At 41.0% G+C, this 10,581-nt stretch overlaps 1 protein-coding gene across 3 annotated transcripts in view; it reads left to right on the plus strand.

The window, feature by feature from the left end:
* SMPX (small muscle protein, X-linked) overlaps window positions 1-6,951 on the plus strand; it is a 43,668-nt gene extending 36,717 nt beyond the window's left edge. For all 3 annotated transcript variants that reach the window (XM_009321147.1, XM_009321136.1, XM_009321146.1), the window contains exon 5: window positions 5,869-6,951. The gene's annotated coding sequence lies outside the window, so the exon portion shown is untranslated. The remainder of the gene's footprint in view (window positions 1-5,868) is intronic.
* The last annotated feature ends 3,630 nt before the right edge of the window (window positions 6,952-10,581 follow it).

Genomic DNA, 10,581 nt, shown 5'->3' on the forward strand with positions numbered 1-10,581 from the left:
TCTGGAGGTCATCTGGTCCAACCCCCCTGCTAAAGTGGAGCCACCTAGAGCAGGCTGCCCAGGACCATGCCCAAAAAACATAAATGAGAGCAAATATGTTTTAAAAGATATATGAGAGATGCTCAGATATACGGGAGTTGTTATTATTATCCTGGCAGAAACATAACAAATGCGTTGCAATAATTTGCAAAAAGCATGCAAGAAAGCATAGTTTAATTTAAAGTAGGCTTTTTCATTCAAGTCAACCAGCTACCACTGGGAGGGAGTTGAAGGACAAACTCCCCTTTGCAACCTAAACCCTCTCTCTGATGTCCCATCGCGGTATTAATATGTTAACCTGGAGCACATTTGACTTCCTACTGCTTCTTCTGCCATCTGTGTGGACAGTGATTCCAGATATGACATAAATGTTAAAGCAGTTGCACAGGAGAAGATGATCTTAGCAAGTGGTGCCCACCGAAGGGAAGTGAGGGTAGATGAATTAAAGCAGATCCCTTGGCACTTCAGGTTGCCGTCTCTGGAAGGACAAGGCTTTTACCAGATGTGTAGAAGGATTAGGGAGTCAAAGGAGATAGCCCAGCTTCATTTCACAGTCCCAATTCACTAGGGCAATCAAAGTAGACATGTCCCTGGGTTTACCTTTTTCAGTTTTTTCCTTCTGAAAATCACTGTGTTTGTAATTCTAGGCTAATTCTGCTCCAGACTAACAAAAGTTCATGAACTCTGTCCCCTTCTTACCTTACTGAAACTGATAGCCTTTTCATTCCCAGGGTGCTATTTGCTAGGAATGCCCAGATGTCGTTTAAAAGTTGTGGGAACAAAACTCTTTCCTGGGTCTCCTAACTCCATAGGAAGTCATTACCCTCATTCCCCACTTGCATTTTTTGATCTTTTTTATCAATTTTTTCCAATCAGTGCAAAATTTTGTCCAAGCGGCCATACCTGTTGTCCATGTGCAATGCCCACGGTATGTGATGAATGCTTTCAGTTGATTATAATCTTAGAGTCTGCATGATTTAAATCATGCTTCACAGCTTGGTTAAACAGTATTATAACAAAAAGACCCAGTTCTCCAACTGTAACCCCCTCTGGTCCGCTCCTAAATAGAGGACTTCCCGCTGCCTTTTCTTAAATGTTGCACGTATGACTGTGATAGTGGTGAGTAAGAGATCTATAAATGGGTTCTGGTGAGGAGTAAACATCATGTGGTTGTTCACTTTGGAAGCTTGTTGAGTGGGAGGCATTTACTGAACTTTGGTGCACTTGCTATAATCACTGATTTTCTATGAAGTGCTAATGGGATATGTCTGTTTTCTCCTTTGTAACGTTACTTCTTATAAAACAGGCTGCCTTAACGGAATCTTAGGGTTAAATATATAAGGCTGGAAACTGTTCAAATAGAGACAAATTTTATTTAGCCTTCAGGTGATTCATGCACGGTCTTTAATTACATAATATTAGCACTGAATGTGATCATTTTATTGCATATATGGAGATACAGCCAAAATCTGGATTCATTTCATGTTTCATCTTCTTTCAGCTAACATGTTGTATAAGAACAGAAAATACTGGCAGTTGGAATTACTCATGCTTTTTTTAGAGTAAATCTTTCACCTGCTTGCTGTTAACCAGTTTGGGCATATTTTCAGGGAATAAAAGGGAGATGCAACATTAAAAACTGTGATTTTGAAGGGGGAAAAAAGTAGATTTTGCAATTCATTAATTTGGTTAGATTTATTTTTGAAGTTGCATCTATGTTGAATAGCACAAAAATTAAATTATTTTTAACATAAAAATAGCCATTGCTTTTTCCCGTGGTTAGAAAACTCTGGGACCCAGTCTTTTTTGTCCCAGAAGCTAACACTGGCATCTCATCGACTACAATCACAGCCCCGCAGATTCTCAGATACAGAATGAAGAAAGTCTTGAGGGCTGGAAAAAAAACCTAATTCCATAATTCAGACAAGCTCCTAAGCACACGCTTATGTCCGTCCTTAATCAGGACAACATTTAAGCACTTGCTGTCAAGAGCATCCTTTTCTGTTTTCTTTAAAATGGCAGAGTGTTGTTCAGTAGAATAAGGTTGATTGGAGTGGCAAAGGAGGCGCTGGTAGATAAGCTGCAGCAGCTGAAAGAATAACCAGGGAACATAACTGTGAGGATTATGAATGTACCATAAGCAACCTATTTTTGAGTTTACAGACTCCCATTGATCTCTGGAGGAGTTTGAGCTCTAAAAATAACGTGCCTTTGGGAGCTGCGAGAGAGAGAATTGGAGCTGGCCGGAGGGAGGTCTGAGTGGATTGGAGCATCACGGAGAGATAATAGAGGGTCTGCTGACTGCAAAGGGAGTTCAGGTAGCAATTATAAGCAACCAGAGAGCAAAGAGTACACCTGAGAGAAAGATAATATTATTAGCAGGTGTTAAAATAGCACTGCTTGCAAGCAGCGTGCTTTAGACAAAATTTGAGAACAGTGGGCTTGATTTTCCCCAGCACCTGAGCATGGAGGCTAGGCTCATCATCATGACAATTTGGTTGCTCCTGCATTTGGATGGCAAGTGGCAGGGCTCGGGGGCCGTAGCATCTTTTTTGCTCCTCCTGTTAATTAACTAGTCTTGCAGGTACATGGCCTCCTAGAAGAATGAGTTTCCTTTGACTAGAGTTGCTATGGCTCAGTTGTGACTGGGAGAACTGGAGACAGCAGACCTTTTGGTAGGTCCACTGTCTAGTGAGAGTCCTGTGCCGTGGGAGGGGGAAGAAGAGAGGTGCTTGCTCAGCTGGATGGGATATGATGCCAGCTGGGACCTTTCAGCCCTGAGGTCATAAAGGTATTAAGTGATATTAATATTGATTTCAGCGGGAGCTGGGTTTCAAAGGTCTGGGATCTATGAGGAAACTAAGGGAGGACAAAGGAGTATTTGAGGAAATGGAGCAGGTGGCTAAAACTAATCCCAGCAGTCAGATTACTTGGATTATTAGCAACACAGTAATACAGTATATAATACCTTGTTGTTTTAGTTTGTAAACTCACTAGCAGTTCCACAGCAAAGCAGAGGCAAGCAGGGACCTTGCGCCTGGCCCACGAATCCACCCTGGCCCTTTTGAGTGGAGGACAGCTTCCCTTGAGACCAACAAAGGCTCTTCCCAGACTCACAGACTGGCTGAGGCTTGAGAGCACCTCTGGAGACTGTCCAGTCCAACCTCCTGCTCAGGACAGGGTCATTGCTCGGCCATGTCCAGTCAGGTTTTGAATATCTCCAAGAAGGAGACCCCACAACCTCTCTGGGCAACCTGCTCTAGTGTTTGACTGCCCTGACAGTAAAAGAAGTTTTGTTTCCTGCTTACATGCAATTCCCTGTATTTCAATTTGTGCCTGTTGCCTCCTGTCCTGTCACTGAGCACCACTGCGGAAAGTCTGGCTCCATCTTCTTTGTACCCTTATCACCAAGATCCCTGGGGGCTTGGTGTGTGCAGCACAGGACGGCTGGTATTAGGAGCTCAGGAAATAAGGAAAGGCTAAACTACTTGGAGAGTAATGTGGGGGAAGATGAGCACGGAGGTCCCTGCAAGGCAGATGTCTCCTCCAGGATGACACCTGCAGGAAACACAGCCTTACCATCTAAGATGCTGAATCTGCTAGAAAGGTATAAGATATCCTATGTAATCCTAAAAACCAGAATGCTAAGTTACAGCTGTCCTTCACGCCACAAACCTGCCCACGATGCATTTGGAGACAGAACCTGATGTTGGCCTCTTTCAGCAGAAGGATCAGAAAACACTTGTGACACTGAGGACCACGTTATGCTCGGATGTGCCTGCTGCGCTCTGCACACCCCCTCTTCTGATCCTGGGCTTGAGCACTTGGGTTTAATCACAGCTAGCAATGTTTTATCCACCCACCACTAGAAAACAGTCACCTTGTGATATTCAGGAACAGGCACAGAACAGTTTGAAAGAGAAGGGAGAATACTCAACTGAAACACAAGGAGAGCGTGTGTAGGCAGGTGGTAATTATATACGACAGGATTACACGTGCCTGCGTATCCTGGGGAGCCATCAAATACAACCCGAAAGTCGGATTTTGTTTTTGACATCGGAAAGATAAGTACCTAAAATTACCTGATTGGAAGGAAATTTCAGCTGAAACAAAATAGCACATTGCCTTACTGAATCAGGCTACGAGACGATTACGTTGTTTGATTGCTAATGGCCACAGAGCACGTTAGTAGCACTATGTGTGGTTTTATGACCTCTTTCCTGTGGACAATGACACCCCCTCACTTTTTTCAAGTCAAGTTAATTAACTTTTGACTTCTTTATTCAAAAGTCGCCAACACTTTCAAGCAGTTAGAGTAAGCCATGCAGGGTTTCTCTTAATTGCACCTCTTTTCTCCAGGGAGGTGTTTCTTCTCAAAGCTAAGCAGTTCCAGCCTTTTGAATGTCCCTCCAATATTTGTTCAAATGTGTACAGCCTACACACGTTCAGGAGCACAGCAAAAACGCACTTTACGTAACACATCATGAAATACAGGAGGTTGTCTTTTTTTTTCTCTGTCCTGTGGCTTTTTCTCTACTTTCTGAACATATGTTAAAGGTTCATGAGTTCAGTAAAATTTACCAAAAATAGAGATATTCCTCCACCCCAAATACTTACATCTTAAGTGATTAAACATATATGGTGAGAAAGTTAGTGTCTTGAACTTTGAAAAGTTAATTGCAAAACCTGTTTTTCTCAATATTGAGCTGTCTGGAACCACCGATATCAACAGCAACCACAGATATCTCTTAACTTCAAAGAGAACAGGAATAGACCCTATGCCGAGCTTCAAATTAGCTGCGACTATGGAGGAAAGAGTCGCCGTAGACAGGTCAATGGAAATTGCTCGTCATTCCCCAGGCAGCAGCTAAACACCCCCCCCCCATCTCGCTTTACATAAGTAAATAAATCAACTCCGAGGGGATTTATACAAACAGCACAGAAAATACTATGCTACCATGTCTAGAATACTGTCTTCAGTTCTGGTCAGTCATGAAAATTAAAGCCGAAATAGGGGAGGATTGGAGTTGTGACAAAAATAGTTACAGGAACAGATACACTTCCAAAAGGAGAGAGGCTTAAAATCCCTGGAACTGTTCAGGTCGGACAGGAGACGAGGAAGGAGACTCACTACCAGTAAGGACTCTAATGGGCAGAACATAGAAAGCAAGAAAAGAGGATAATCAAAACAGCTGAGAAAAAATTTAAAAAAAATAATATGTATGCGTATACATATATGTACATACCAGTAAATAGTATTTACTGGTAAAATGAAATACTGTTTTTATTTTTATCCAGTTGATGCATCCCTACGAGCTGCAGCGTGACCACCCTGCTGTGCCATGCGGCAGGATTTGCTGCCCGTGCCTGCTGAAGCAGCGCCGGGGCTTCCCCGGGGACGAGTCCCAGGGTACCTGTAGGGCTGGACCCTGATTGCTGGAGGGCAGGGGCAGCCCAGCAGCCCCCCGCACCCTGCCAGGCAGCTGGGGGCAACTGGGCAATGGGACGGGGCAGGGGTCGCAGCTACCCTGTACTGAGGGCTAAACTCAAGGCTTTAAAGGCCTGAGCTCTTAACAGAGTCATGAAGTTTCATCAGACAGAGATTTGGAGAGTGGGCGAAAAAAGTTAGTGGACCAAAAAGATTTTGTTTCACACCCACTCTGTATTCCCCGAGCTTGGGTGTAAACAAGTACACTCAGTGAAAGCAAAATTGCAGGTGCGGGGAATATACTCTCCCTCACAACTTGCAGGTACTTTTCTGCATGCTCTCAAAATACCTGTGAGTGCACTGATAAATGATTAATCTCTGGTCTTGTATTTGTCACACAGGTCTGACAAGAGAAACTGAATGGATTCCAGTGAATGGAGATAATTTGAAATATTTTATATGTTTGTATGAAGACTATGAACTTCCTAACTCTGCAATACCCCATAGGAAGCATCTTCTTTGTACATTTATATCAACACTTTCTTGTTCATTTGTTTAGCACAGGAAGGTACTGATGAAATAAAACAGAACACAGCAACGAGCAATGACTGTGTATGTGTTCAGGAATGATTTTGTCCTGAGAATGGGGAATAGTGTAATTTGAAGTCTGAGCAAAAGTAGAACAAATACTTAAAAAAAAAAAATCATTATTTGCAATTAATTGGGTTTCCTTCCTTTTGAAAAAAAAATCAATATGGACAACAGAGTTTTAAAATGATTTGACAAAATGCAGAATAAATGAGGAATGTAATGTCTAATTTCCTGTTGTGTGTTCCTGGTTATAGAATAGGAATCTTGTATCATGTGTAATAAAGGAAATGAAAATATTAAAAGGCATGGTCTTTCTGATTAGTTGAGCTGAATTCTTCTTTTGTTGTAGAGCCAAAGTATTTCTTTTTCATGAGAATCTAAAATGCACTGATGTTCTGATATTTATGCATCACCTTTACTTTATACAATGAAAATACAAGATGTGAGCTAGCTGATGGAAAACCTGCAGCCTTTGTTCAAATAAACAGGTCAACCAGCTTTGATGGAACATGCTCCTGAATATACGTCGAAGGATCACTATCTTCTAAAGCCCAAATAAAAAGGGGACATTGAAATACTGATGCTGAGGAAAAATCATGTATCACACCAACTCTTACATACGATGATTAATCCCTGACGCTTGTTTTATATGAACTGTACAGAAATAAAGACTGTTCAATGCATATTCTATTTTTGGAAATGAGATCTTATTGTTAGAGACATTTAATACACTGTGTCTCCTTGGTCTCTCTTGTGTTTACTGTGAAGGGATAAGAGGAGCTGTTTTGTAATAATATTCTTCTGCCATTGATTGAAAACTATTCTACATGCTCTGAAACTCTCTGCCTGGCTCTTGTGTATTCAATTAAAATAAAGATAATTATTCTGGTTAGAAAACAGATTTCAGGCTGAATATTACTAACAACGACATCCATTTAATTCTTGTTTGCTACATCAAACAATACAAAAGCTAACTGGTAATATTTTTGTATTTTAAATTATTACATCTATTTGCATGGCTTTATACAGGAAATTAGAAAGGAGCTCTGCTTGCTGCAGCTCAATTAAAAAGATATTCTTGTATTTTTTACTTTCAATATGCAATACTGACATTGCTTACTATCCTGCTTCATCCTTATACGCTCATGGCTGTTTTCCCTTAATGCATTCCTTGGAGGCGAACATCCCCAAAAGACAGGTTGAAATGAAAGTGTCAAGAGGCAGAACGCATCAGGACCACCTTTCATTTACGTACCGATAAGATTAACATGTCTATTCAATCAAAAATGAATAATTTTCCCCCACACTGCATTATCAGTCACTGATACTGGACTGCATTGTTCCTGCCAGTAAGGAAGTGATAAAACGAGGAGAAAACACAATCCCTTGAGCCAAAAGCATGTTGAAGGCGAGATGAGTCAGCGCCTCAGCTTTTGTTATTCTTTACTCACTTTAAAAATACTCATTTCAGAGAACTGCAGAAAGGTAAAGCCACATTTTTTCCCCTCCTTTCACAGTTAGGAAACTTCATAGTGGAGATTCCAGGGATGGGGAGAGCTAGGACCACATCCCAGGCATCATGTCTGAATGTGTAAGTGAAAGAAAAAAAAAAATATGTCCCTGACACAGACATATGCTTCTTTTGCCAGATTTCAACTCCTTGCTGCAAAGTGGAGGGATACCACCAGTGGCCATTGAAACATCTTAATGGTAGGGAGGGGCTAGGCAGAAGCAAAGAATATTTTTTCTTAGCTTCATTTTTGTTTTAAACAAAATTTCAAAATACATCTAATTTTAAGCCATCTCGAGGCTGACAACTATGGGGCGTGGGGATCAGTGAGGACTCCGAGTTAGGTCTTAGCACTACAAGGAATCTTTATTAAAGCATACAATTAGCAACTAAATACTAGGAAAAAAAGGAGGCTATGAAGGCTCTCTGTGTCTCAGCTAGCAAACTGTTAACAACTGGTCTGAACCATCATGTGCCAGTGATGTTGCTTTTCATCTAAGTCTTATGAAAGGGTCTGACTGTAAAGCATACACGGACCAGTGAATTACTTCTGGCATGGAAAATTTTGCCCCCCACATGTTACATCTTGGCACAAATATGGGGAAAGATTGAGATCTTACAATGAAGGATGAGCACAGAAATACCTAACAACAGATCATGCTAAAATCATGCCTATTTCATGTGATTACGTGCCAGCCTTTGTCGGTATGAACCAAACTCACTAACACCTATGTATTGACACCTCACCAATGAGGTGATACATGACCACCCCCGGGCAGTGCAGCCAGAGGAATGGTTGCAGCAAAAGGAATAGTTATCATAACTGAACCACAGAGAGAGAAACTCCCCTCCACCCCACAACCCCTAACCTGCTTAATGAAGAACCTGTGAAATAAAGCAAAATAGCTGGATTACAATGTCGTCCCTATGCTCTGGTCTCTGCGTGGTGCTGGCATGATAGTAAATGAAAGGGACAGTATTGGCCTGGTGTCACTAAGCCCCATGCATGTAAGGTGGAGAAAGAGTTTCCTTTGTTAACTCCCTACCCAGTTCTCATTGTGATTTTTTTTTTTTTGTCCCAATGCCGAAAGAGAGACTTCTTTAATCTAACTGAACATATTTTTCTGAGAAACTGCTCAACAATGTGGTGGAGACATGTTCTGTTAGAACAACAGAAATAGTTATTGCACTGTGCCCATGGCAAAGGGTTTAGTCTAGTGAGACACCAAGACCCCAGCACGTTTGGGGGGAGACTTTTAATCACCGTCCACTGAACAAAACCACACTCTAATGATTTCTCTGATCATCCGCACAGAAAAATCCAAACACATTTAATTTAGAGGTAAAGATAAAGGTAGAGGTAAAATAATAATTACTGTTGCTGGAAACATTTTGGTGAGTTTGAATGTATTTCAGTTGATGACTCTGGTTTAATCACTTTCAGTTAAAAGATTATAATGCTTCTGCATTTCTAAGACAAATAGTGCTACCTGCCTTAAAACTCTGGAGGCTTGGCTTTATGCATAACTTGAATTATAGAACTAAACTGGCAGTTTTGCATTTTCTCTGGTGGTGTAAGCTATTATTTTTAGTAGTAAAAGGAAGGCCCCACTGTACTACTTTACCTACCGTACCAGCAAAACATCTGTAGTTACATGCAACTGTGTTTATGGACGTGAATTCCCAAAATCAAAGTCTTGAGGTGCAGTTCATTGAGTTCAGTGGCACCTTACCAGGACTGTGCTCAGTGCAATCACAAGGGTGATAAAGATGGCCCTTTTATTTGTCTCTTGTTCCATGCTGTCTGTAAATTATTTATGGGAAGATGTAATAAAAATCTGGCACTTTGGCCATTTTGTATTATAAAAAATTGATGTTGAGAGAAGAGAATGAGGGAAGGCTGTCCAAAGAAAGCAGTGGTATTTTTCTTGGTAATAGCTTTAGAGCCAAAATGTTGAAACAATTTTCTTTTGCCCTTGTGACTAAGTCCTGCTTTCCCTAATGTGTGCACATTTAATTTGAATGAGTTTTTGCTTTATAAGTGAAGCAGATTAAGTAATGTGCTTGGCAAAAAAATCCTAATTTTGGTATACAAGGTGCCTAGTACTACTGGTACATGAATAATTACAAAGAAAACTCCCCCTAATGCCAGTTTTTCAGCCCTCAAAGAGTACTGCAGCTTTGCTCCTTACTTTATGCCCCTAGATAAAATGGTTCTCTAGAGACAAAAAACTAAGAGTTGGATATAAGATTAGTCAAACTTGGCAAAATCCAGTTTTCCTGAGTCTTTGGAAGAAGTCTAAAGCCATTTATAAAATAAACACATCTGTTCATATGTTATGCATATGTATGCACTTTCTACTACATAACTTTGCAGTAACTATGAAGTGAATGTTTTCAAAGATATCCTACAGAAGACTGGTGACTAACTGCAAGTGCAGTAGCAAAGTGCAATAGAAAAGTGACAATGTTCTGCCCCTGATACCAACTGTGGGTTTCATATGCACTGGAGGTTGATAAATCTTGTCTGCTAACTAATTAAATTTGATTTTGTCTGGATGTCGTACTGTGAAAAGTGACCTGATCCTTTGCTGTATTGTTAGTTAAACTGGAATTCGATTCGTCTTTCTTACAGATGCTGCATTCTTAGTAAATGTTTTTTACAGGAACTGCAATAGTTTCTATTGAGAGTATTCTTCATCTAATACAGTGGTTCTTCATCTTCATGTAATACTTATGACTTTCCTAGCTGATCATTTGCAGGGTCAAAATGGGTCTTAACAGATCTCCCTTCTATCAGGAGACTGATAATGCAAGCCCTGACCTGAGCAGAAATGCAGAAGTCAGCATGGAGCTGAATTGGGCTTTGTAATGATGCAGCACACACTATTTTCTGTCCTTCTTAGCACATAGGTGTTGACCATGCGGTCCCCCTGTACTCAGCACTGGCGAGGCCGCACCTCGAATACTGTGTTCAGGTTTGGGCCCCTCACTACAAGAAAGACGTTGAGGT

This window comes from Pygoscelis adeliae, unplaced genomic scaffold, assembly GCF_000699105.1.
Source record: "Pygoscelis adeliae isolate BGI_AS28 unplaced genomic scaffold, ASM69910v1 Scaffold53, whole genome shotgun sequence".
Classification (NCBI taxonomy): domain Eukaryota; kingdom Metazoa; phylum Chordata; class Aves; order Sphenisciformes; family Spheniscidae; genus Pygoscelis; species Pygoscelis adeliae.